At 40.7% G+C, this 27,999-nt stretch overlaps 2 long non-coding RNA genes across 2 annotated transcripts; one reads left to right on the top strand and one right to left on the bottom strand.

Annotated features, from left to right (window-relative positions):
- LOC110390300 lies at positions 362–27,999 on the bottom strand. The gene is made up of 3 exons (XR_002433675.1): positions 27,472–27,999; positions 17,947–18,014; positions 362–446 (listed from the first exon to the last, which is right to left on the bottom strand). It is a non-coding gene; the product is annotated as an uncharacterized LOC110390300 (long non-coding RNA).
- LOC110390301 lies at positions 16,261–20,547 on the top strand. Its single transcript, XR_002433676.1, has 3 exons — positions 16,261–16,359; positions 16,527–16,714; positions 20,222–20,547. It is a non-coding gene; the product is annotated as an uncharacterized LOC110390301 (long non-coding RNA).

Here is a 27,999-nt window from a genome sequence, read left to right as displayed (position 1 = left end):
GTTAGAACCTGTATTCGTTGAGCTGCCTTATGGCAGCTAACACTCTTTCCAGTTCTGAGGGTACTAGTTTCCCAGAGGCCTGCCATTGTTCCTAATGAAATCTTGATAAAAAGGTCCTTTCAAATTTATTCTGCATTGAATCTGGACCAGTGCTGACAATCTGCAGTGTTTCTGGAGAGTGACCAACCTGTGATATAATAGCTGAAGTCTGAGATGAAGGATACAGAAAAATTCAAGAAAAAGAAAGAGATACAGAGGACAAAATTCAAAGTACAATCAATTAATTGCACTCAGGAACAAAAAAAATAAAGATAAGGAATTGTATTTTTTACAGAAATACAGTTCTGCAGCCTTCAACCACTGGAAGAGGACTCTGCATAAATATCCTTCCAAAATGTGTCATCGTACCACGTCTACTCATGTGTTACGGGCTGCTGCTCCTTATTCTGTGGAAGAGCAGAGACACTTTTTGACATTGTTCCACTACAAGAGTGCACTTGTGCTCTGAGACAGAAGGGTTGTCCAAGCCTAGATTACAAGAGTGCACTCACATATGACCAAGTGCAAGGCTACATATAGATCTGCTCTACAGAGCAAACAAAAACAGTTTGTAGAAACAAAGTGCTCACCTGTATGACTGCTCATTTCACTCATTCCCCTACACCCAATGAGCAGACAGTGTTTTTCCAGCTAGTCATAATGAGTTTAATTTAATCTATGCATCTAGTAAATAGCTGTAATGACCTTGGGCTCTGCATGTGGGTGTTTTAAAACAGCCAAATGACAGCACCAATAACATTAATCCCTCTTGTAATTACAGTGACCAAAGTAACAGAGAAAAATCTCAGATTTCAATGTGGGTAACTGTTGGTTAATTTGTTTACTCCCCAGGATGTGCTGAGGGACTAATTAACTAAATCGTGGTGATTTTTAAAGGCTTTTGTGTTTCGCAGAAACGAATTGGTTGTTTCATTAAAAAATAATGTGGCTCTAGGTGGCTGGATGTATAACATTGAAAATGTACAGACATGGTGATTTCAGGCTCTTGGTTTACTTATTAATTTATTTTTAAATTACATGAATTCCTTCAGCTACATTCAACTGATGATCATAAACAGCAGAGTGAAGTCTGTAGCATTGCTCACTCTACACTCTACACAGTGTCTCCCACTGCAACCTATTCTACATCTCAAAGGTTGCCAAATACATCCAGAATTGCAGGATTCTGCCTACATTGTACTGCTTTTTGTCTTTTACCAGCACCATCTTTGCTTCCATGGAATTCAGCTAATACCAGTGACACTGAACTCACAATTAGATTCAAGTATTCCTAAAACCATGCATTAAATCTAAGCACATTCATACAATCTTCTTTTATATTTGTAAATCAAACCATCAGCTATTGCATACTACTAAAGCAAAATGGCCTTTTTTCATAATAGAAACTACCTTCCACTCCCAAACAGGATGTTGCCATCCAAACTGTGTGACACTTGCTCAGTGCAAATTCTTGAACAGGACTCAGCAAATATTTTGGAGAACTTCAGCATGTCACTGTCACTCCAAAAATTTGTCACCATAAACAAGCTCATTGCCAATGTTCACTGTGCAGAAATATATGCAGGACAGTTTAATTTGCTTGTGATAAAACAATTTAGGAGTTCCAGTGACTTGAGTTTTTTCTAATAGAAAATAGTCCCCTTCCATCTGTTCCTCAGCCTACTACACTGTTTTGATGCAAATTTTGTTGTTGCTGTTATCATTTTAACATTTAGAAATTATTGGTGTTTTAGAAATTAGGAAAATAAGTTTGAATGAAATACCATCAAAGATATAATCTGTAGATATTAATCTATGATCAGTGGATCTCTGCTCTCATAGACCTGTGGTTAGCCCTGATGAGGAGCATGAACAGGTGTTGTATAGCTGACAGGGACATGAGTGTGATATAAATAAAAATATCAGTATAAGGTTGTTATGGAACAGTGATAACTGTAAAAAAAGTCACTGTGGTTGACATGATTGGAATGGAAAAAAACTAGCACCCATCTTGTCAACGTAATGAAAAGGAATAGTAATGTTCATTATGGAGTGTGACTCAAATTTGGGACATAAAATACAGACATTATCACTTCTCTCACAGATAAAAGAAAAATCGTTTGTATCTCTAAAGAAGGCATGAATAGACTCATGCTAGTGCTGAGAATAATCTTTTTCCTGTACTTGTTGATTGCATTTAGACTTGTTTCTTACTGAAAATAGCTTCTGAAAAGGCAGTTGTTAAAGATAACCACGCTTATTCTGTTTGTGTGAAAGGTTTGTTAAGTATGCAAAAAACAATGTGAGAGAAAGATCCACCTTCACAAGTGGAAATTGTGGTGAGATTAATATCAAGGCTCATACTCAGAATTATAAAATATGTTCCAGAGTTTTGGTATAAAAAGGAATGTCCAAGTACTCAAATACCATACTATTTGCATCAAACATCTAAAAGACAGAGGGAAATAAAGGCCTGCTGGAAACACAATATAGTGGAGAATAAAACTAGGAGATGCACAGAATTTATGAATTACTTCCTGAAGCAGGTGAAAAGGAAACTGACTAGGGAAGGTGACCCACTTGACCTGTTGTATTTAACAGGGAACATCTTCTGGCTCTTCTGGCTTTTTTTAAAATTATTATTATTTTTGTTTGTTTGTTTTTGAGTGGTTTTTTTTGTTGTTGTTTTTTTTTGTGGCACAATGAGGAGGGAGAGGCAGTGAGCAGTGCCTATTCCACTCTTCACCCTTGCATCACCGCTGGGATCTGGCCTGGTTCTTTGCATGTGGGGAGAGAAGGGGAAAGAAGCCTCGCTGAGGGGCAGCGACCCTCTGCCCGCTTGGCAACGGCAGAGCCGTGAGCTGGGGCACGGAGCTGTGGATGCTTGTACCTTTTGGAGAACCCTGGGCAGCTCCATGGCTCAGGCTTCGTCTCTAGAAGGCTGCAGCTCGGCCATGTGCATGTGTGCTGCGTTACTGGCTGCAAACTTGAAATGCATGTGGGAGAACTTTCTTTTGTATTGTAGAATGCAATTTAATTGATGCTTATTTGGTAATTTACCTCATGAAATTATTCATTTTCACTACTGGAAAAAAGAAGAAGGTTGGATGGAGCCATGGACAACCTGGTCTACTACCAGATCTGGAGGTTGGTGGCTCTGTGTGTGGCAGGGGAGTTGGAACTTGATGATCCTTGGGGTCCCTTCCAACCCAAGTGTCACGGCGTTATCTATGGATCTGTGTCCATGACAGGAGGACAGCAGGCCCACAGGCCTGGAAAAGAGAGAAAGGAGTAAAAAAAAAAAATGTCAGTGGTTTAGGGGCCGGCCCGGACCGGTACTATGACTAATGCAGCAGGGGACCCGTGGACCCATGCCCTGGGGAAAAACAAAGGGAAAAGGGGAAGGGTAGGAAAATCGTAGGCAGGTCTAAAAACAGCAGCAACAATCTGAGGAGGAACATTAGTTTACTAAATATTATATTGAAATTGAGCCCAATACATCAAACAGAGAGAGCTCAAAGCTGAGATTCTTACTCCGTAAGCTGCAAGGGGACCACATGCTTCTCCGCCACATACAAAGAGAGAACTCCCAGTCTGCCAGGCAACTTCACCAGCCCCCTCCAGACACAAAGACCCTGGGGAATGCAGCTCTTCCCCTCCCCCTCTGAAAACCAAGCACCCAAAAAGGCAGTCCACGGAAAACAGGACATTAACTCTTTAACTGCCAGTGCTTTACATGATGTTATGATGTGGAATACCGACAACAAAAAATCACAAAACATGACACCAAGCCATTCTGTGATTCTGTGTACTGGCTGGAGGCCATCTCAGGCACAGTGGTCAGTAGGAAGATAGGAGTTCTCAATTGGGGAAACAAAGAGCATGATCAAAAGAACTGCCACTTTGTATTTTTTGTAGGGCTGATTTTGTCATATTTAGGGACGTGCTTGACAATGTCACTTGGGAAGCAGTTCTAAATGGCAAAGGAACACAGGACGGCTGGACATTATTCAAGACCGAAATCTTGGGGCACAGGAACAGGTTGCTCTTATGCACCAAAAGGCAAGCCTGTGAGGACAAATACCAGCCTGGCTGAACAGAGAGATTCTTCAGGAACCCAGGAAGAAAGAGACAATTTATAACCTTTGGAAGAAGGGTAAGGCAACTCAGGAGAATTAAAATGATGTCATGAAGTTAAGCACTGAGGAAATTAAAAACGCCAAAACCTAGCTAGAGCATAACTTGGCCATTACATTAAAAGAAAATAAAAAATGTTTTTCTAAGTACATAAACAAGAAAAGGAGGTCTAAGGAGAATCTTCATCCTTTCTTGGATGCAGGAGGAAAAACGTTGAAACATAGAGATGAGGAAAAGGCTGAGGTACCTTTAGTACTTTCTTTGTCTTTTTTGCCTCAGACTTTATTAGCAAGACTAGTTGTTCTCAGGGTATCCAGTCCCCGAGCTGGAAAGCAGAGGCAGAGAGCAGAATGAAGACATTATGTTCCAAAGAGAAATCTGTAGAGATCTATTACACCAGTTGAACACCCATAGCTCTATGGGGATGGACAGAATTAATCCAAGTGTGCTGGAGGAGAGGGTGAAAGTGCTTGCCAAGTCACTTTCAATAATTTACCAGTAGTCCTGTCTAACCAGGGAGTTTCCAGTTGATTAGACATTGGCGAATGTGATGCGCACCAACTGAAAAGACAGAAAAGAGCATTCAGGGAATGATGAGCCTGTCCGTCTGACCTCAGTGCCAGAGACAGTCATGGAGTCATCTTAAGTGCCATCACATGGCATGTACAGGACAACCAGATGACCAAACCCAGTCAGCATGGGTTTATGAATGTCAAGTCCTGTCTCACTAACCTGATCTTCTATGAAAAGATGACTCACCTAGTGGATAAGGGAAAGACTGTGCATCTTGTTTATCTGGACTATAGCATAGCATTTCATACTCCTTGTCACAGCATTCTTCTGGGGAAAATGGCTGCTTGTGGCTTGAACGGATGTATTGTTTGCTGGGTAAAAACTGGCTGGATGGTTGGGCCCAAAGGCTCATTGTGAATGGAGTTAAAGCCAGTAGCTGACTGGTCACAAGTTCCCCAAGGCTCAGTACTTGGGATCAATTTTGTTTAATATCTTTATCAATGATTTCACGAGGGGATTGAGTGCACCCTCAGTAAGTTTGCAGATGACACCAAGTTGGGTGAGGGTTTTGATCTGCCTGAGGTTAAGAAGGCTCTGCAGAGCAATCTCAATGAGCTGGATCCAATCACAAGTCATTCAAGAAGGCTAAATACTGGGTGTTTCATCTGGGTCATAACAACCCTGTGCAGCAGTACGGGCTTGGGGAAGGGTGGCTAGAAAGTTGCCTAGCAGAAAAGGACATGGAGGTGCTGGTTGACAGCAGGCTGAACATAAACCAGCAGTGTGCTGAAGTGGCCAAGAAAGCCAGCCTGGTCTGTAGTAGAAATAACGTGGCCAGAAGTACTAGGGAGGCTGAGGGGATACCTCGTTGCTCACTATAACTACCTCAAAGGAGGTTGTAGAGAGGTGGCTGTCAGTCTCTTTTCTCAGGTCACAAGTGCTAGGACATGAGGCACCAAGGTCAAGTTCCACAGGGGAGGTTTAAATTAGAAGTCAGGAAAAATTTCTTCACACAAATGACGGTTAGGCATTAGAACAGGCTGCCCAGGCTTCCTCCATCCCTGGAGGTATTAAAAAGATGAGTGAATGTGGCACTTATGGACATGCAATAGACTCACAGTAGGTAAATGGTTGGACTTAATGATATTGAAGGTTTTTTCATACCTAAATTTTTATATGACGCTATTATTTGGACACAGGTGCAGAATACATTACTATCAGAAACTACAGTAAAATAAAGGCTGGGTAGCTGTAAGGCTTAACTCAGTACTTCATAATCAGCTCTGGTAGATTAGGATACTATTGCCTAGCACTGTGAGAATGTGTGAGGAATGGTCAACTGGAAACCATAATAATATAGGCAAAGAAACGAGAAGAGAGATGATAAAAATCAAAACTAACAGGAAGTGTTCCAGACATATATACTTCACCGTGCCTCCTGATATACTCACTAAATATGTAGGAATGAGTGAGTGATAGAAAAATCAGGGCACACCAGTTCAGCATTAATATACTTGATTATTTCAGCTGATAAGAGCTATCAAGTATAGTGTCTTTAAAACATTTAAGGCTATGCAATTCAGAATATGCAATGCAGTTTCTCACAGAATAGAAACTTGTTCATACAGTCATTCATGGAATAAGGCATTTTCTAAGAAAAGTGGCCACTACTTCTCAAAATTAGAAACACCACGATCAGATAGATCAGCATGAGATATACCAATTCAATATATCTTTCCTCTGTATTTCACACACCAAACATTTGTACTCTATTTCTTAAGTCTTCTCTTCCATATTCTTTTTGTTTTTCCTTTACCTCCCCCCACCCAAGTGTGTTTTTTTTTGCTTTGTTTTTTTTCTCAGTTTATTCTCAGCTGTATGTGATTACCCGAGACAGCAGGAAATGTAGGCGTGTTTCTCCGAAGATCTGATCTAGGATCCTTACTCCATTGCAGTACTGGTTTGTATCCTACACTTACACTGTGTGCTTTATAAAAAACAAGCTATCCTATGTGACAACTGAGTTCACTCCAGCAGATCACGAACATGCTTTCATACTATCCAGGAAGAGTTCACATCTGTATGAGTTTATTTATTTCAACCCACTATTATGAGGAGTAAAGACATCAAGGAGAGTTTGCCAATTTCTTGTTGATTCTGAGTGGGTATGTGGCTAGTCTTGCTGGCTTGTTTTGAAGAGCCTCTGCCTAGGAGGGTTGTGTGTGGCTTTTTTCTTCTCCCAGAGTGCACTCAGCACACCCTAGGACCTGAACTATCTTTGAGTTACAACAGTACTGACACACTGCAGATGTAAAACTCTGATGATAAAGTTTGTTCCATTTTCCTGTTTGAGCCAAAATGAAAATCAACACTTCAAATCTGTATCCAGGCAAACACATATTCCTTTCCTATCTCAATTGTACCTATTAAGCCTGTTGCCTACTGGGAAATGAGAATGTACACAAAGCTGTTGTAGCAGGCTTCATCTACTACAAACTCCTTATGACAGAACAGTATTAACTTCAGGGAGATATTTTTAGGTAACCTACATCCTCATGTTAACATGGTAAATGGGGGCTGTGGTGGATATTGACTAAATATTTACCCTCTGTTTCTAGAAATGACCATATGACATCATTTCTGGAATCACAGAGTAAATATTATTTTTATGTCTATCTGAGGTAAAGCTCAGATTTTATTAGCGGGAAAAAGAAAACAGGACAGATGCTAGAGTGTTTTGTTGTTGTTGTTTGTTTTTATGGTGAAAAGCTAGATGAGTTTTAAAGCAATAAGAAGATTAATCTAAAAAGGAGAGCAGGCTGCTGTAGCATGTTAGGAGTACAGTGTTCAGCTGTAGTGGGGTTGCAGGCATTTTACCAAACTTTTGCATTGCATCCTTATGTGTACAGTAAGCAAGACACTGCTGCAAGGAACTTTTTCTCAGCAATTGCTCTCTAGCATGCATGTGAAATGAGAGCAGCTGGACAGACTTACGCAAATCCCCAGGATGATTCATAGCCCCAAGCAATTGCCCTAATTTTTGAAAGCTGAATCTGGCCACATAGCAGGCTGCAACTGCTAAAATAATTACTGAAGCTGAATAGAGAACATGCATTTTCAAACCAAATGATTTGGACATTTTAAGGGCTGGATGAAAGAACTCAGACATATATTTAACATTGATTTTAGAATTGCTCTATAATTCAGTTAAAATGCGTATGTTTATTAAGATATCTATGTGTTGAAGACAAAAGCTGAAGCTGTTCAAGTGTATAAGCCCTTTGTGTTCACAATGCAGGCTTTTCAGAAACTACTCAAAGATCTTTCCTCCCAAATGATTTATTTAAGCAAATGGCTGGGCTCATTCTATGCCATGACATCAGTGATGTGGAAGATGAATACAAGAGATTGCCTGTGTAGTTTAAACTACCAGATTAGAGTTTCAGCAAGTCCTAGGAAATCCATTAGAATTCAATTGCTGATAGGAGAAATCCAGGCTTCATAAAAGTACTCTTCATATCCACATTTAGAAAAACACTCTGTTTACCTATAATACATGAAACATACTGTATAAAAGACAATAGTTAGAGGAAATCTGAAAAGTCTACTACAGTGATACCACTTTTTAAAGGATGGATGTGATACAAAGATTAGCAATATTTTAGGTTCAGAGCAATCACTGTGTTTCCAGTCTTTTTCTATATTGAGTTCCATCTACATTCTTTGAATGATGTAAGCTGTTACATGTAGTTTATGCTTCTGAAAGCAAGAGATGAACTAATAAGAACTTAACTAAAACAATAAACAATATTCAGTACCTGTTATTATTATAAATTATATTTTAAGGAGTGTTGATTTGCCAGAGGGTAGAAAGGCACTACTGAGGGACCTGGATAGACTGGATTGAGGGGCCAAGGCAAACTGTTTGAGTTTCAATAGGACCAAGTGTTGGGTACTGCATTTTGGTCAGAACTACCCCAGGCAACCCTACAGGCTTGGGGAGGAGTGGCTGGAAAGCTGCCTGACAGAAAGGTGTGCTGATGGACAGTTGGCTGAATATGAGCCAGCAGTGTGCCCAGGTGGCCAAGAAGGCCAACAGCATCCTGGCTTGTATCAGAAATGGTGTTGTGAGCAGGACTAGGGAGGTAATCCTCCACCTGTATTCAGCACTGCTGAGGCCCCACCTTAAATGCTGTGTTCAGTTTTAGGCACCTCAATACAGAAAGGACATTGAGGTAGTGGAGCAGGTCCAAAGAAGGGCAACAAGGCTTGTGAAGGGCTTGGAGAATATAATATGCCCTATGAGGACCGACTGAAGGAACTGGGGCTGTTTAGTCTGAGGAAGAGGAGGTTGAGGGGAGACCTTATTGCTCCCTTCAAATACCTGAAAGGTGATTTCAGTGAGAGTGGGGTTGGTCTCTTCTCATTGGTGATAGGAGGCAGGACAAGGGGAAATGGCCTCAAGTTGTGCCAGGGAAGGTTTAGGTCAGATATCAGGAAAAACTTCTTCATGGAAAGGGTTGTTAAGCACTGGAACAGGCTCCCCAGGGAGGTGTTTGAGTCACCGTCCCTGAATGTGTTTAAAAATCACTTGGATGTGGTGCTCAGGGACATGATTTAGCGGTGGGTTGTTAGACTTAGGGTAGTATGTTACATTGTGGTTGGACTCGATCTTGAAGGTCTTTTCCAACCTGAGCAATTCTATGATTCTATAATAAAATTCCACATGACTTTTAACAGTTTTAGGCATGTTATTTGGTTCATGGGTGGTCTAGAGTTATATTGAAGAGGTAAGAGCTTTTGATGAAAGAGTGGATATAACTATTGATAACATACAGACATGCAGGAATAGAAGCACTTCCTAGATGAGAAAGAATTAGAAACATTTTTTTTCCAGGAAACAGTTCAACAGGTAATGGGCAGCAGCTGCTTGTTTCACTGGTTCATTAATTTGTCTTTGGCCAACCTGACATCTGTAGAAAAGCACCAGGAGATGAATGTAGCAACAAGCAAGCTTCACAACTGCAATGGAATTGCCAGGTCACAGCCTGAACAAGAAAATGAGCACGTAAGTGACTGGAGCGGGAGAATCCAGATCCACCCATCCTCTCTCCCCCTCAGTGGTGCTTCCGGCCATGCTTCAGGGAACACATATGCACTCAGAGCCTTCACAGTTTGCCTGCCCTCCTTTTCTGGAGCGACAGAGTTCTAACTGGAGAAGACTGCGTTCCAGACCTCACCTTTTTTTCTGCACTATTACTGGGAAAGGTGAGTTAATTCTTCTTTCTTTGATAAAGGCTGTGTCATCGCCTTTGTTTGCTTTACATTTTGGTGAGCCAGGCAGCCAAATATCTTTAAAGATATTCTCTCATAAGCCTTCTAAAATATTTACTATGGCATTTCTGAACAACATCATGGGGTGGTTTGGACAGGGAAAGACTATCCCATTGAATGATGTTTTGCCAGGGTACATCCCAGGAATCCTAGGATCCTCATATCATGGGATTGCTTCTATCATTGAAAAACGGGGCCCTTTGCAGGATGGAGGAAATGTCCATGAGTCCCCGGCCTGCCTAGCTGAGTATTTCCATTGTCTTAGCAAAGATATGCTCACTACTCGAGAACGACAGTTAGCTGCATCCACGGTGGCATGGCCACTGCTGATGGCCTTGAACTGGCTGAACATAACTGAAGAGGCTCTGGCTGATGAAAATCAACTGCTGCATGACTGTGCTGAAAAACTGGAAAGACAGGTCACAGTTTTGATGAGGAAAAGACCTAATTCAGTCATTCCCCTATGGAAGATCCGGAACATCTATTTAGAAGTTACTGGGACCCTGTACAAGGGAATCCACATAAACTGAACTCGGTTAATGGAGGCACTAAAAGGTCAGATCTTGAGGTTCCACTCAGGCTAGATCCCTCTGAGATCAGACCGGTTGTAACTCAAAAAATGAAAAAAATTCAGGATAGTCCAGTGAGGGTGCCCCCTGACCAGTGCCCCTCCTGCCCAGACCACTCTACATGTCACAGCTTGCCCATATACGGCAGCAGAACTTATGGATTTAGTACAGCGGTTTAGACAAAAACTGAGAAACAGCGTGCCAGCATGGCTGCTTCGATTATGGGACGTGGGGGCAGAAAGCATTGTGGTGAATGGACCGGAAATTTCAAAACTGTCATCCATTACCACTCACCCTGCCCTCAGGCAAAGACTATATACCACTGTCCAACATAATGAGGAAAATCATTCATTAATCAAATGTTAATGGCTGTGTACCATATAACATGGCCAAATAAGAGTGACATACCATTAAATATGGGCCTATGGTCCTCTATGTAGGACTTGCAAAATTATATTTGTGAATTAGGAGAGGCAATCTACAAGGAGGATTTTGAGAGCCTGGACCTAATAAAATTTTCAGCAGGAATGAGGGATCTCATCCTGCAGCAAGCTCTGCCACATCAGTATGGTACTTTGGTAGCCATACTGAATCCCCTAGTGGCCTCAGAGGCCATAATACAACAGGCCGCCCAATTGGTGGCAGATGTGGGGGAGACAGAACGCCTACAGGCCAGGGGCAATGTCTGAATGGTGGTGGTAAAGTCAGAAATCCATCCACCACCACAACTTAGGAGACCTGCTCCTAAGGTAATTCAATCTGGACCCATCAGGGTCTCAAGAAAACAAATGTGTAATGACCTGATTAGAGCAGGAGTTCAATTTAAAAAAGATCAGTGGACAGCCTAACCAAGTCTTATTACAACTATGGAAACAATTACCAGACAGTCAAAGATTCCAGTCCTCCTCTAAAAGGGAAGGAATTAGACTCATAGAGCAGATTCCACAAGACACATGGAATCTAGATAACGTCATAATTCCATCAAAAAAATGTAAACCTCCTCAGACGGTCTGGGCAGCCATTGGAGGAAAAAGATTTGGGGATTCCAGAGCTGATGGCATGATAGAGGAGCCAAAATTCCCCAGCACTGGGGTCTCTAGAGCGGACTGCAGACCCTATGTCGAAATAACAATTCATTGGTCCTGAAAGAATTTGCAGCGGGTTATCGTTCTAGTAGATACTGGGGCAGAAGCATCGATCATATGTGGTGACCCAAATAAATTCCTGAGCATTAAGGCAAAGATAGGTGGGTTCGGGGAGCAGATGATCCCCATAAACCAAATGTGATTGAAACTGGGAGTTGGGCATCTTCTGCCCTGGGAGTACAAGGTGTCTATCACCCCGATTCCAGAGTACATTTTAGGGATAGGCATCCTGTGGGGTCTGACTCTCCAGACCACTGTGGGAGAGTTCAGTCTAAAGGAAAGATGTATCAGCATCCAGGCGGTGCAGGCAATTTTAAGAGCCCATGCAAAAATTGAGCCTATATGCCACAACCACGCCAGATCACAAATACAAAGCAATATAGACTCCCAGGTGGGCAAGACTGTGCAGGACTTGGAGAGAGTAGGGATTATTAGACCTGCACACAGCCCATACAACTCCCCCATATGGCCAGTCAGGAAGTCAGATGGTACATGGCAAATGACACTAGACTACAGAGAACTAAATAAAGTCATGCTGCCGATCCACACAGCCATACCCAGCATCACCCCCCTCATGGATACATTAAGTAGAGAAACAGAAACATACAACTGTGTTCTGGACCTAGCAAATGCATTTTTCAGCATTCCAATCGCTAAGGAATCTCAAGACCAGACTGCATTCACATAGGAGGGTAGGCAGTGGACTTTTCAAGTCCTACCTCAGGGGAGGAATCCCAGGTACTTATACAAACTGGGGGAAGATCTCCTTGAGATTAGCCCTGTGGAGAAGGACTTGGGGGTCCTGATGGATGAGAAGCTGGACATGAGCCAGCAGTGTGCACTTGTAGCCTGAAAGGCCAGCTATGTTCTGGGCGGCATTAAAAGAGGAGTGGTCAGCAGGGAGGTGATTGTCCCCCTCTACTCAGCTCTTGTGAGACCCCATCTGCAGTACTGTGTCCAGGTCTGGGGCCCCCAGCACAAGAAAGACGCAGAGCTCTTGGAACAGGTCCAGAGGAGGGCCACTAAGATGATCAGAGGGCTGGAGCACCTCTCCTATGAAGAAAGGTTGAGTGAACTGGGCTTGTTTAGCTTGGAGAAGAGAAGGCTCCGGGGAGACCTCATTGTGGCCTTCCAATACTTGAAGGGAGCGTATAAACAGGAGGGGTATGACTGTTTACATGAGTGGACAGTGATAGGACAAGGGGGAATGGTTTTAAACTAAGACAGGAGAGGTTTAGGTTAGATATTTGGAGGAAGTTTTTCACTCAGAGGGCGGTGATGTGCTGGAACAGGTTGCCCAAGGAGGTTGTGGATGCCCCATCCCTGGAGGCATTCAAGGAAAGGCTGGATGTGGCTCTGGGCAGCCTGGTCTAGTGGTTGGCAACCCTACACACAGCAGAGGATTTGAAAGTAGACAATCATTATGGTCCTTTTCAACCCAGGCCATTCTATGATACGTGCAGTCACCTACTTTTTTTGCCATAATGTGGTAGCACATGACTTGGCAAATTGGAACAAACCATCTACTGTCAAAATGTACCACATCGATGAGCTGATGTTAACGTCTGACTCAATCGAGGCATCAGAGAAGGCAGTATCATCACTAACTACTTATTTAAAGGAAAAACGATGGGCTATAAACCCACAGAAAGTACAAGGACCAGGGCTATCAGTTAAATTCCTGGGTGTTGTCTGGTCGGGATCTAAGTGTTCCCAGTTCCCACAACACTGAAGCAGTTGCAGGAGTTCTTGGGTATATTAGGTTACTGGCGATCCTTTATACCCCACTTAGCACAACTGTTAAAACCTCTATAGCGATTAATAAAAAAAGGCCAAGTATGGCATTGGGGTAGAACAGACCAAGAGGCCTTCCCGCAGGCAAAAACAGCTGTTAAACAGGTCAAGGCACTGGGTATACTCGATCCAACCCTTCCAGCCAAACTAGATGTGCATGTAACTCAAGAAGGGTTCAGCTGAGAGCAGTGGCAGTGCCAGAGTTCCATTCGAACCCCAGCCGGGTTCCAGTCTCTGGTTTGGCATGGAGCAGAAGATACAGCATGACTGAAAAGCAGTTACTGGCTACCTCTTCTGCACTGCAGGGGGTAGAACCAATAAGACTGCTGAGGTTACTGTTAAAACAACTTTGCTGATCCAGGGGTGGGTAAAAGATCTAACCCACATTCCTAAGACAGGGGTGGCCCAATCACAAACAGTGGTGTATTGGGTCGCCTACCTTAGTCAGAGAAGCCACCTGTCATCATCTCCATTGAAGGAAGAATTGCAGAAGATAGTTGGCCCGGTAACATAACACAGTGAGACACTCAAGGAAATAATGGTTACTTGCCCAGAGAAGAGTCCCGTACAAGAGGGGGAATATCCTATTCCATAAGACATTTGGTACACAGATGGATCCAGCAGAGGGAACCCAGCTAGGTGGTGAGCCATTGCATGCCATCTCTCAACTGAAACTACATTGTCTGAAGAGAGGGATGGACAAAGTAGCCAGTGGGCTGAGCTGCAAGCTGTGTGGATGGTGATAACTCAAGAGCCGGGCAACAGTGCATGAACATCTGCACAGATAGTTGGGCGGTCTTCTGAGGGCTCACGCTCTGGGTAGCACAGTGGGCCACTCAGGATTGGACAATCAACGCCTGACCTATCTGGGGCAAACATATGTGGGTTGATATATGGAATGTGGTTAGGCACAGGAGTGTACAAGCGTACCACGTCTCTAGACATCCATGCATCAAAAATATCTGCAGCAAATCCTGGCAGGCATGAGGAAGGGGAGGCCCAAATGTACTTGTTCTATGCGGTTTGCAGCAAGGCAGCAATATAAATGAATGTTGTAGAAGAAATCCACATCTCTCACAGCTCAATAAGGTCTGAGAATTTCTGTTGCCTGAAATATAATTGTACTTCAGGGCTTTACTATACCTGTTAGACCACACAGAGACAAGATGGTGGGTTTTTCTTTCTGAAAAACTAACTTATCAGTAAATTGCATCTAAGTTTATTACTTTTTTTTCCTCCAGGATAAATCATTCAATTGTGTACTTCCTTCCAATCTTACTAGGTTACAATGAATTGAGCATGTTGTATGGATACGAAGGACTAGGTTTAGTAAACATTTATTTCTCATATGAGATCATTAGGCAACAAATTTCCATACAGAAGGAAACTGGAGCTAAGGAATCATCATTTGGAGTCTGACATATCACTTCATAGGTGGCAGGATGACAGAGCTCTCTTAAAGCATCTGCATGAGACAGGGATGAGCTGGTGCAAGCCAAGGAATGAAAGGCACTGCTGTTTGTGGCTTTGAGATTAGGGCTGAGCATCCTAGAGTTATCACTGAGAGTATCATACGTGCTGTGAGGAGATTAATTTCGCTCTCAGCATAAAGCAGAGTAATCATGTTTTTCTCTGATTTCTGCTAAAATACCTGTGTTCCTATGGGTACCTCCTGAGAGCTGAAAATCACCAGCACCACAATGCATGTTAATAAGTACAAGAGTCACTACCTACTGCTTTCATCAAGCAGAATGACACACTCAAATGTTACATTTACAAAAGCGGATTATTTTTTAACAGCCATATTAGAGACAGTCTATTTTAAAGCAAAAACAGAAAACCAGCACTACACTTACCTGAAAGGTTTTTCTAAATGAAATGTTTATTGGACTTAGATGTTACTATTGCTATTCATAATTAATGGAAAGGTAACATTTTTTCACTAATGGCAAACAACCACTGCAAAGAGCACCTTGATTGCATGATACCTATTACCCATCTTAGGAACTAAAAACGCACTTAACCTGTAATTAAGGTTGCACAATAAAAGCTTTGTAAATACTACAATCGGAAAGTGAGTTTCCTACATCACATAATTAGGCAAAAATATGTGCTCTAAGAAATGTCTCTTTGAAATGATAACATTTGTTTTTTTCTGAAGGAAAAAAAAAGATAAGAAAAACTTTAAATGCAACACTGTCTTCCTCCGTCACTTCCATAGCCTTCACACTTACATGGCAAACACTGAATGCTTAATTGATGTTGCCTATAGCAGTAAAAATGCTGAACTGGTATATAAAAAAAATTAGTAGACTGAAATTTCTCGTTAGGGATGTGAAGAATAGAATCAACTGGAAAACACATGTGATGGACCAGAACAGTTTGCAAAAGAAAAATCCAAACATTTGCCCAGGACCTGCCCCATGGCATGATATAATACTGCAAAGTGTGTGCTTGGCTCATGCTGGACACTCTTGGCTTTGCCTAATTTCTGTCCACTTTTGTTCCTTTTGACTGTATGAGTGAGAAATTGCACACATAACTACTGCCGTGATGGTACCACTAGAACAGTTTGTCATGGTTTTGTGATCTTCTTTTGTCGGTGTTCCACATCATAACATCATGTAAAGCACTGGCAGTTAAAGAGTTAATGTGCTGGTTCTGTGGGCTGCCCTTTCTGGGTACTTGGTTCTCAGAGGGGGAGGGGAGGAGCTGCATTCCCCAGGAGTCTTTGCACCTGGAGGGGGCTGGTGAAGCCCCCTTGGAGAGTTGGAGTTCCTTTCTTCCTTCGCTCCGGGGAAGCATGTGGTACCTCTGCAGGTTACAGAGTAAGACCTCGGCTTTTGACTCTCTCTCTCTCACTTTGTTTGATTTGTTGGCCTCAATTCTGTATCGTATTTAGTAAATTAACGTTCCTCCTCAGATTGTTGCCACTGTTTTGTTTTAGACCAGTCTACTATTCCTCAACCCTTCCCCCTTCTCCCTTTCTTTCCAGGGTGTGGGTCTACGGGCCCCTGCCGCATTAGTCACGGGACCAGTCCCAGCCGGCCCATAAACTGCCAGCACTTTTTTTTTCTCCTTTCTTTCTTTTCCGGGCCGGTGGGCCTGTGGGCCTGCTGTCCCCCTGTCTTGGACACAGATCCAAAGATAACTCCGTGACACCGTTGACCTCCACAGAATTTGGTAAACATTCCTGTCTTCTTATCTGCCCGTACATGTGCTATGTGTGTTTCTTGTTTTGTGGTATTTGTCAGCACAGTGTGAGCTTCTAAAAACATTATATTTCAGTTGAAAAGAGGAAAGAAGGCCAAGTGGCATAAATAAATCTCAAGTTACTTACAAGTTCTTTGCATTATTTCAAAACTACTTCTCAAACTCATGAGAAATAACACTTTTTTAAAACGTAATCAAAATCACAGCCTTAGGTTCAAATATTTAATCAGTGTATTCTAAACAGTCTTCTAGAGATTATTCATTATCTAGACATGGAATTATTTATAATTACGTATAACAGCCTGCAAAATATTATTTCTAAATTATTTTTCCCTTTTGGTTCTAGCAGTTTTTGCATTCGTCTTCCAGATATGGAATTATTTATAATTGCATATAACAGTCTAAAAATAATCTTTTAAAATTTCACTTTTGTTTCTAGGAATCTTTGTCTGAAATACTAGTGGATTGATTTATTAAACAAGCTTTCAATTCATTAACAATGCAGAATCACAGTTCAGAGGAAAACAAAACTGACTGACATGTACGGAGTGCTCCCTGGAATATATATACTCTGGAGTATAGTGTGGATGTGCTATGCACACACACAAAAAAGGGATTTAATTTATAGGAAACATCAAAGAGAGAGGAATCCCTCATGATTTTTTTTTCTTAACCCACTGTGACAACTGGCCCAATCATAACTGACTTTGGCACTAGTCTAGGTATATTCTCCTTTTACCCCATCTAAATTTCTTCTGAGAAGAGTTAGCGGCTGTTATTGTATAGTGCTGATTCTACTTGAATGTTTCTTATACTTGTTTATTGTGGAACTTCACCACCAGACATCAGTGCTAGGACAGGAGAACGACCATATTACTGCAGCTGTGAGGAAGATTTTTAATGATTTGAGATCTCTGAGAGCCTGGTAAGAATTATTACAGTCCCCAGACTGCAGATCTCCTACTTGACTAGTACTAAAGGGAAATGGAGATCACAGAGTCATAGAATGGCATGGGTTAGAAGGGACTTTAAAGATCACTCAATTCCAATCCCCCTGCCATGGGCAGCGTTACCACCCATTAGGTCAGGTTGCCCAGGACCCCACCCGTCTTGGCCTTGAACATCTCTAGATGAAGTGACTTGATCCAAAGTTTTATAGCATGTGAGAAAATGGATGTCAGGATAACATATATTTCACTCACCATTCTCAGATGAATCTGCAGACAAGGTCGTATCTCTGGATTTTATGTTATGGTCAATACAGAATTCTCTGCAGGAAGATATAAGGAAAATATAGAAATAGATTAGCCCACAAATATTTTAAAAAGTTAGAATTCCAGCTGATCTTTCTTGCAAGCATCATATTTTGTTTTTCATCAACATCTTAAAAAATTACCTGAATAATATTCATTTTAAAAGCATACTGCTAATGATAATCATTAAATGTTTTCTGAGAAGAACAAAAATCTGGATGATGTAAAAGATGTAACTGCACTTCATACTAATTAACTGAAAATTTTAGTCAAAATTAATTACCATTCTATAGGGCACATAAGGTTAGATAAATCATAGCTATAAAAATAGATTTTAATGGTAATGAAAAGAGAGGAATTTTAATGCTCTGTGCTGTCATTGGTGGTCTATCCCTGGAAACAACAGTTTTGTTAGATTATCCTGGATTCACATAATGTGTTCTTTTTTTCCTTCTTGCAAAAACTAAATGATGAAGAAAAGAGATGTAAAAAAATAATATTTATACATATTTCTAATCTGCAGTTAAATTACTGAGACCTAATACTTTGCGTTTTGAGAAAAGACTGCTTTAGGGGGTGAGCAGTCAGTCCACTATGGTAGGTCCAGTAAGCGGTTAGAAAGCAGAAGTCATTGGATAACAGATAAAATATACTAAAGACTTTTGATTTTGACTAGATCTTCATCTGTTCTCACCCTTTGATCTAGTTTCTCACCCATCTAGTTTTTCCTAGCTACTGCAAGACACTGTCATAAAGGTGAATTTCATAGAAGCCATCATTTGAGACCATCAGCTTGTCATCTTGAGCAGCACAAAAGTCTCCATTTGAAATGGCCCCAAGGTTCATTTTGCATACATTATTTAAAAAATTCAAAGTGACAGGATGTAACAATGACATTGTGACAAAGTCACATACTAAGAATCCTGTTTAGGTGGGTGAGTTGAGATTGACTTTTCTTTGTCAGCAGCAGAAAGTTGTATATTGTTTTTTACTCAGATCCCTAATGAACCACAGTGACAGATACCTGATGCCCAGGACAGAATATTCCCAATGAGGCCACAAACCTCATCTGTTCCAGCCTGGGTCACCTCTTACTTTCCTTACTATTTTTTTTTTTTTTTGCAGTCTTCAGTCTTTCCACTCTAGAAATATTAATTAAATAGAATGAATCATGAGAACAGCTCTTCTATATTGTGAGATCAGCCTTTCACATAACTTGAGTAGACATAAGCTGAAGGACAGGAGGCTTGCGTAAATGCAAGCTCAAGAACAAAATGTGGAGGAGGCCACAGAACTAGTAGTCAAGTGAAGATAAGTAGACTAGATGTCCTGTTGTTGAAGATAAGACGGCAAAACAGATGCCTCAGCTCACCATAAAGTCAGTGGGAACTGGTTCAGGCGACCCCCCCCTTAAAAGATAGGAAATTTACAGCGAGAATGACTATTAGCCTTCATCCTACGACCACCAGAGATGTTAATTACTTCTTGGAATTTCTGCCCATGTCCTTGGAATGTAATGAATATGTATACACTACACCTTTAAATATGTAGTCTCTACTTCTCTCGGTGTGCATGTTGGTGGAGCGATCCCCCATGCACCCAGTGCTGTAATAAACGGAACACCTGCTTGACATAACTCATTGGCATGTCAAGTTACTTTATCAGTTTTCTCAGCTTCAAGACTGACTACAGATGAAGAAATTTCAAAAATGCAAAGAAAGAAAATGGTGAGCCATGAACCAAACTGATCTATTCATCTGCGCTGTGTTTTCTTTTATGTTCTCCAGCTGATTATTCCTAAATTGTCCTAAATTGAAGTTCTTTGGAATTAAGCATTTTGTTGTATTTTCTCAAAAGTTTTGGCCAATCCTCTTGCAGCATTCAAACAAGTGGGGAGGCTGATCATTTGAACATGCATTTGTGTATTTGCTGGTATGCTGATGTGTGCACTACATCTTTCAAAAAGATCATGAGCAGATTGAATCTATTGATTACCATTGCTTTTGTATTTTTATAAAGAAAAATGTGACCTGAATTATTGAGAATTTATTTAGACACGATCACACAGAATAATATACAAAAAATACAAGACAATATACAAAAAAAATGAAGTTGTGTTGCAGTGGAATTGCCAGGTCACAGCCTGAACCAGTGCATAGGCACCTGGCGCCCAGAGCAGGCTGGGAGAGCCTAAATCCGCCCTTTCTTCTTCCCCCTGTCTCAGTGGTGCACTCAGAGCACAAGCGCAGCCTCCCCTGCCCCTTTGGTTCCCTGCCTCTCTCACCGCCGCGGCAGGATTCAAACCAGAGAAGGCTCCATGCCTCAACCCACCCATTCCTGAGGGGTGAGTTAATTCCTTTTACTTTACTATCTTGTTCTGTGGTGCCTGGATCTTAAATAAAGGCTCACTCATAGCCTTTGTTTGCTTTACATGTGTTTATACCTGTAGGCTTTATTATGGATGGTAAGTTACAGTTGGAGTTGTCTGCAATACATTAGTGGCAAATGTATTTTCTTCGGATGAAATTCTTGCATCTCCTTGAATAGACAGAGATATCATATTGTAGTCAACTAATGCATCTGTGGATGTGTTGATGCATTCTACATAGCTGCATACTATAAACTCTGGAGAGCTCTCATCTTAGAGGAAATACAAAGGAAAATTTCGGGGGAAAAGGGAAAAAACAATTTATGTAGATTTTATTTCCAGTCCCTTATACAATAAACAATAGCCAGCACTCAGAAGATGAGCCAGCAGTGTGCTCTCACAGCTCAGAAAGCCAACTGTATCCTGGGCTGCATAAAAGAAGTGTGGCCACCAGGTCGAGGGTGGTAATCCTGTCCATCTACTCTGTGCTGGTGAGACCAGATGTGGAGTTCTCAGTACAGGAGAGACATGTAATGTTATGTAAATCTGTTCTATTCAAACTACACAGGTGTTAATAATCTTCAGCCTTTTTTTACATTGTATTTGTTATCTTTATGAGTCTTATAGTTAAACCCCCAAATGCATATAATGCCATATCAGCTAAAAATAAAAGGCAGAAAGTGCCTGCAGGGCTCAGAAAGTCTGCTGTGGTGCGCTTTCCAAGATAATTAAGATTATTCTGCTTGCAAAGAAAAACAGAATCACATCCCTGGATGTGACTTATTGGACATATATTAACATGTCTTCCTACTAATTCAGTGGGAAGTATGGCAAAATGGAAATTTAAAACAAAAAATCTGCAGCAGTTTTAGATTCAGATCACGCTGTTCCAAAAGAGTGATGTTACGTAGTATATGTTCCACTATTTTTCATTTCTCTAGGACTAAGCAGTATTCTAAGATTACCTGTGCAAAACCACAAACACAAAATACCCAACGCAATACAAGGCTGCCCCATCTTCATGCGCCCAGTTGCATAAAGCTATAGCTATAACAAAAGATTGAAATCCTACCTATATTTAGTCCCTCTCTGTCCCACAAAGCCTAGGTATGCCTGTTTTCAAGGAAACAGTAACGCTCTCATTCAGAGTTTAGTCCTCTAAATCTGACTTGTACAAAGACATTTCCAGCTGCTTCAGATCAGTCACTGAGGATTAACAAAATGGGAGACGGGGGAGGTTTCGTGATGCATTTTTTGGGGTTTTTTTTTTTTGGCGATTTCTTTATTTTCTTAAATAGAAATCTTTTAAAAGGCATTTTCTTTATGCTTTAGAAAACCCAATATCTGGTGGTAGTATGTTCTTCTTCCTCAAAAAAGTAATTGCAAAAGCAATCAGCTAAAAAACAGAATTTGTTCTTAGCCTTGTTAGCTTGAGGGGATTTAAATCTATGTTTTCTCCTCCCCACAACAATATGATTGCCAAAGTATGGAATAGTAAAAAAAAAAAATAGGGATGTCCATTTCTTCTTATTGAACATGTAGCATAGCATAATATAGAAATAAAAATTCATGAAACAAAACTAAAAATAAGCAAGAATGACCAATTCTGAAACCTATCTTTTGGGGCTTCTAGGTGAGAATGAAGAGTCCTGCATTTTGAATCCTGTTTTCAAGTCTATGTACTTTTTATTATAAATAATGAAATATAGTTGCACTATATTTAATTAGTTAAATGTGGGAGGAAAAAAAAATCCAGCTTTCTTTGTTAACATATCTCTTCCTTCAGCAACCACACTTCTGAAAGTAGATAAAAGTATTCACCAAAACAGAGTTGCTGCCATGACAGATCAGTTTGAAATTTGATAGATTTGATCACCAAGATCACTTCCTTGGCATATGCCAAATGCAGACACACAGAAAATAGAAAAACAAAGCACAGACAGTACTCCTCTCCCACTCCCCTAGCCTTCAACCATTCATAGTCAGTGACGGCACAGTTTGCATGTATTTGTTTATCCTGAAAATAGCTACTAAAATTGACCCATTACTTTAAGATACTTAAACCTTCACTGGTTTTGGTCCTAGATATTCAGCAGGGTACAACCATACCACCAACTCAATGCATCAGAGTCTCTGTTTTTGGTGTAGATTTGTTTCTTGTCTGTGCTTGGATACATAGCACACCAGAGCACCTCAGGACTGTGCCCTGAGAAGTTTTGCTCTGTATGAGAGGTTTTGTGCAGGGTAGGAACAGGTGGGAAACCTCTGAGAACATGGAACATGTAACATAGATGCATGTTCCTGATGCATTTAGTGCTCTGGACATCCATAGCAAGCACCTACAACTGGAAAATGACATGAACATCATTGCTGGTAAAGACACAGCATGGATGTGTCCTCCCATTTGTACACCACTGTAAATGCAAATGCACCCATGGAGAGTCTGAGTGGCCTAGCTACACATGCCTCTTCAAGAGCCCTACCTATAAAATTTGTTCTGCCTCTGTAATCCCCACAGACAGTGAACTTCTAATGGAGACATTGCAGAAGGCTGGAAAATGAGAGAAATGTAGACAATCATGAAATTTATGTAATTGCAGAAAAGCCTAAGCCAGTATAAAAAAACAAAGAGCCTAATTAATTACAAGGTTAGTTTCAGTTTAATGTTTAAACAGCTGAGAAAAAGTATTCTGGGAAACAAATTTTTGTTAGAGATATCTAAAAACTAAATCATCAGCAGATTCAAACAATCCATGAATGATTTTAGTTATTTCACTTTAAAAAACTAACCCTATGCTTAAAAAAGAGAGAAGCATCAGGAAGTATAAAGGTACTTGATTCTCACATTACATGAGTCACCTCAGTAATGTGAAAACGTCATTAACTAAATTGCTATTCAACACTGTGTGTGAATAGATCACTGGTAAACATAGATGACTTTAAACGGGTACTGTAGCTAACCAGAGTGAAAATAAATGTGCAGTATGTAAACATTTAACTTTTATTTCAGCTGAGTTATGAATACTTCCCCTTTCGAGGGAAATTTAAACTAGATAGAAGGAAAAATTTCTTTAGCATGAGGATTATCAAACCCTGGGAGAGTCTTCCTAGAGAGGTGGTTGATGCCCTATGCCTGTCAGTGTTCAGTGTTTGAACAATGCACTTACCAATATATTTTAACTTTTGCTTAGCACAGGAGTTTTCAGGCAGTTGTATGAGTGATAATATTTGAAGGTCTCTTCCAATTGAATATTCCATTCTACAAGTTAAACCTAGTTATCTCAAAGTGCCTTCAGGGTAAAAAGCTAGAATATTCGTAAAACAGCACATTGCAGCCTTTGTCTTCTGAAGTGCTTTCAAAAGAGTCTGGTATGACTCAATCCCCAGTGTCTTTGCAGAAGAGCTGCAAAGCATAGAGCAAATGTCTTCAAGACTTTCTTCCTTTCTCACCTCTCTCTGCCACAAAGATGAACAACAGCTCTTCTATTTACAAGAGAGTTGAACATCTACAGAAATAAGCTAGTCAAAGGGGTTGGCCTCTAATATTTTATGACTGAGGAAAGGTGTAGGCATGAGCTCTCAGCAGCAGCATGGCTTGCATGCCTGTATACGAATAAAAGCTATGAAATGGCCCTTGCCAGTGTCAGTGGGTGTTGAAAAATACTAACTGTAAGAGGGCGACATTCTGCATGCACACTTGGTGCATGCATGATGGACAAGTCCATCACTGTCAGAGTAAAAATATCAATTTCTACATTAACAGGGATGTAGGAGTAAATATACAACCTTTATACCTCTATGGAACCTTTATAGCTAGGCAGAATAATTTGCTTTCATTTCTTTATCTGAACGTCACGGATGTCACAGTACCTCTTGAGCAATACTTCATGTAAAGATAAAGACAGCTGAGAATATACAGGTCCCATACAAACTAAGCAAAGCCTATTTGCTAATGGTAGACCTTATATGCCTATATAAAATTCAGGATCTCTATCTTCAAGTAACAGTGTTAGTCCAGCTTCTCCAGCATGTTTATTCCAGTCAGCACTTGTTCAATAAATGTAGTCTGTAGCTCATGACAGAGTACACTGAAAAGTGTAGTCCAGGAATCTGATCTTCACAGATTAATCTTCAGAATCAGTATTTCCAAGTTTGAACAGGAACATATCAATCTCGGGGATTCATTGTACCTTGATAATAATTTCTATTTTTACCCATCTTTTGGAAGGTTGGGTTGAAAAGGAACTGTTAAAACATCAGCAGTAGATTTTGAAATTTAAAATACATGTGATGAAGTTACATAAATCTAGCAGTTTCCCCAAATTCATCAGCCTGAAGTCAGAGTCTGTCAGATGCTTTACACTGGGGCTTTCAGACAGAGTCTTTTTTTCAAGTTAGCTACGCTTATATAACACAATTTCCATTTGTGATTGAAAAGAAATGTTCAAGGGCAATACTTGTTTAGAATGCCATACTGCATTAATGCCCACATCTTGTAGGTATTTATTGCTTCCTCTTTTACCTTTTCATGATGGAAATCCACAAAACCACCATGCAAGTTAGTAGTCTAACCGACATCCAGTTTCTTTCGGCCACATATCAAGCCTGTGGTTCTGACCCATTTCCACCATGCTGATGCCAGGTTTTGTAAGCAAGCTATTTGACCACTAACTCAACATCTCTTATGATAACCAGTCTTTTAACTTGAGGCAATAATTCTGTGTACTTGCCTTTACCTTTATGTATTTAACTTGCACAACAACCACATTTTTTCTAACAATCATTGCATTTGTAAACCCCTGTAGAGGACACATTTGCTTTTTCAGCAAAATCAGCCAAGCCTTTCAGTCTGTCACCTTATCTTCTAAAACAGGCCATAGCTGCTCAGACTAGATTTTATCTGGAATACATATATCCAATTACTTACTGACAAACTATTTATTTCTCTTCTGGGTCTTCAATTTATTACTGATCTTCCACAGCTGCCTTCCTGCAAGTTGTTATCACAAGAGAAATTTTAGCTCAGAATTCAGTGCTCTTGTCCATGTTGTTCACGTTTACAGAAATGACTCACAATAAGTCTGACTCTGTGTTAGCTGTGCTGCAGCTCAGTGGAAAAAGGAGAAAAACAATCTATAAACCACAGAGTCCTCCCTGTGCATTCCCTGCTCCATACTACGTTTTGTTTGTTCTGTTATCCCTTTTTTTCAGACACTCATAGAGGCATTCATTTCAAGCATTCATTTTCATGATTTTTGTTTCCTAAGAGACTGAAAAGGCCATCTACACACAGTGCATCTCATTTGCCTTTCTAAGACACATCAGACTCCATTTAGGACAGAAAAACATACAAATTCAAAATTGCTATTAAAAGCTATAATGAATGAATAATTTGCATGAATAAGATTCTTAATCAAAATAAGCTTCCTACCAACTGATATGGATTGTAGAAAGGGTTGTCCATGAATATTTTCAAGCTCATAAAAGATTCTTGGGAGCTGCTGAATATTTTGCTTAGGAAAACTATTGCAGAAGCACAAACTGGACTGTGGGTTCTATGCACCTCACAATTCTGCCTGGAGAAGTGTCTCTTCATGTGTGGCTTCAACCAGAGTCTAAAAGCATACTTTATTAAAAAGAGGACCTATTAAAAATACACTTGAATTTAGAAGCAATGGAGATAGGAAACAAAAAGGATCTAAAATTTTACATTTTAATTTAAAACATTAAACATTAAACATTTAAACATTACATTTTAATTTAATTTAAATTTTTTCCTAATTTCATACCAGATTTACGTTCATAAAATTTACCTTCTTTTTCAGTTGTTTAAACTATTTCATTTCCCATACAAAGGGATTTAGTGACATGACATTTTCTTATCTGCTATAATATTATTATTGCAGATTTGTTCATATACAGCATAAACATATATAAAGTTTTGTTTTAAGTTAAAAATAAAAGCTAAGGTGAAACATGCTTAAAAGCCTTATCTCATTGTGAATACTGTAGATATTCTTTTTTAAAACTTATTCCAAGCTAAACAAGTTCCCACAGAACTTTTAAATATGGGTAAAAAACAGTCACTCTGGAAGCATACATTTTTCAGTCATTGCTAAACATAGTGACTTTTTTTCACATATTTGCATCATAATGTGACTGCCTCCATCCCACTGTCTCCTCAGACCACATTAGCTGGCAATGAAGGAGCAGCAGGCTGACACGGTGCTCTGGTTAGCCTCCTGCTGATTGTAGATAACTACAGAGGTGTAACTATCACCTCTCCAATGCTTTGTCCCATTGCTTGCCTACAGTAGTCTCACCTATCTGGAATCACAGAGCTCTCATTTTTTTATTCCAAAAGATTTTTGTTACAACCCTTTAATATGCATAATGTTGTCCATCTAGGAGAGCCATGCATTACAAATCACCTTCTCTTCACGCCTCCCCAGTTACTTTTACTAGAAACTAGACTAATTTCCTTCTACTCTGCCCACTTTTCTTACTGCCTTCCTGCAATTAGGCTCCTCTCTGAAGCTTCCTGAGCAGTTTCCTTGCTGCTCTGGCTTTCTCATTCTGAATATGAAAATGTCCTATTTCTAGCTTTAAAAACATTTTCAGTATAACTAAACAGAAGTGACTGTCAGCTATACCAGAGTTCTTTATTTAAAAATGCTTACTGCTTTTTAAAATGTTGAAATTCTTTGGTCTCCAGACTCTCAAATAATTTTTTAAAATATTCTATTGAAAATGGATCTATGACAGCAAAATTGAAAGATCAGCACAACACATAAAAATCAATATAAGCAGAAAAGCAGTTTAGCTCACTTATTTCAGATTACTGGTGTTTCCACTGAAAACAAATGATTAGGCTTGATAACTTTCTCCTCAACCCTTCTGAACCATTTTAGCCATCACCTCACTGCCTGCCCTCCACACTGCCCTGCCCTAATATGGTGAGGAGCCAGCCGCCAGGTGTGGGGGGCTGTTGAGGCCTTTCCTATCCCTTGGTGCTGCCTTGCAGTGAGAGGAGGAGGCACCTCTGTTGCCCTCCATTCCTCCTTGGCCTTCTGTGCCTAGTGCTGAGCAAAGGCAGTGCCACCCACCTGCCGTGGGCTGCCACGTTCCCTGGGTCTTTCCCTGCCATGAGGTCCAGGCCAGACTTCACGCCACAGGACAAAGATGTTCCACACTGCAAAGAGTGGGAGGGTACACAGGAGTCCCAGAGCAGGCCTAGGGGAGGCCTCATGGCAGCCTACAGCTCCTCACAGGGAGTAAAGGGGCAGCACTGAGCTCTGCTTTCTGGTGACAGCAACAGGACACAAGGAAGCAGCAGGGAACTGTGTCAGGGAATGGTCAGGGGTGTGTTAGGAAAAGGTTCGTCACCACAGGGCAGTGGACATGGAGCAGGCTGCCCAGGGTAGTGGGCACAGCCCTAAGCTGCCAGAGCTCAAATTGTGTTTGGACAACATTCTCAGACTCAGGGTTTGGGTTTGGGGGGTCCTTTGTGGAGCTGAGGTTTGTACTCAGTTATCCTTGTGGGTTCCTTCCAACTTGGGATGTTTTATGAATTTTGCTTCTAAAATTAGATAATGAGTTCATTGGTGAAATGAGAAAGGGAATTAGGTCTTCAA

This window comes from Numida meleagris, chromosome Z (assembly GCF_002078875.1).
Source record: "Numida meleagris isolate 19003 breed g44 Domestic line chromosome Z, NumMel1.0, whole genome shotgun sequence".
NCBI lineage: Eukaryota > Metazoa > Chordata > Aves > Galliformes > Numididae > Numida > Numida meleagris.
Note: the sequence above shows the minus strand (reverse complement) of the source record. Positions and strands in the feature narration are given on the sequence as shown.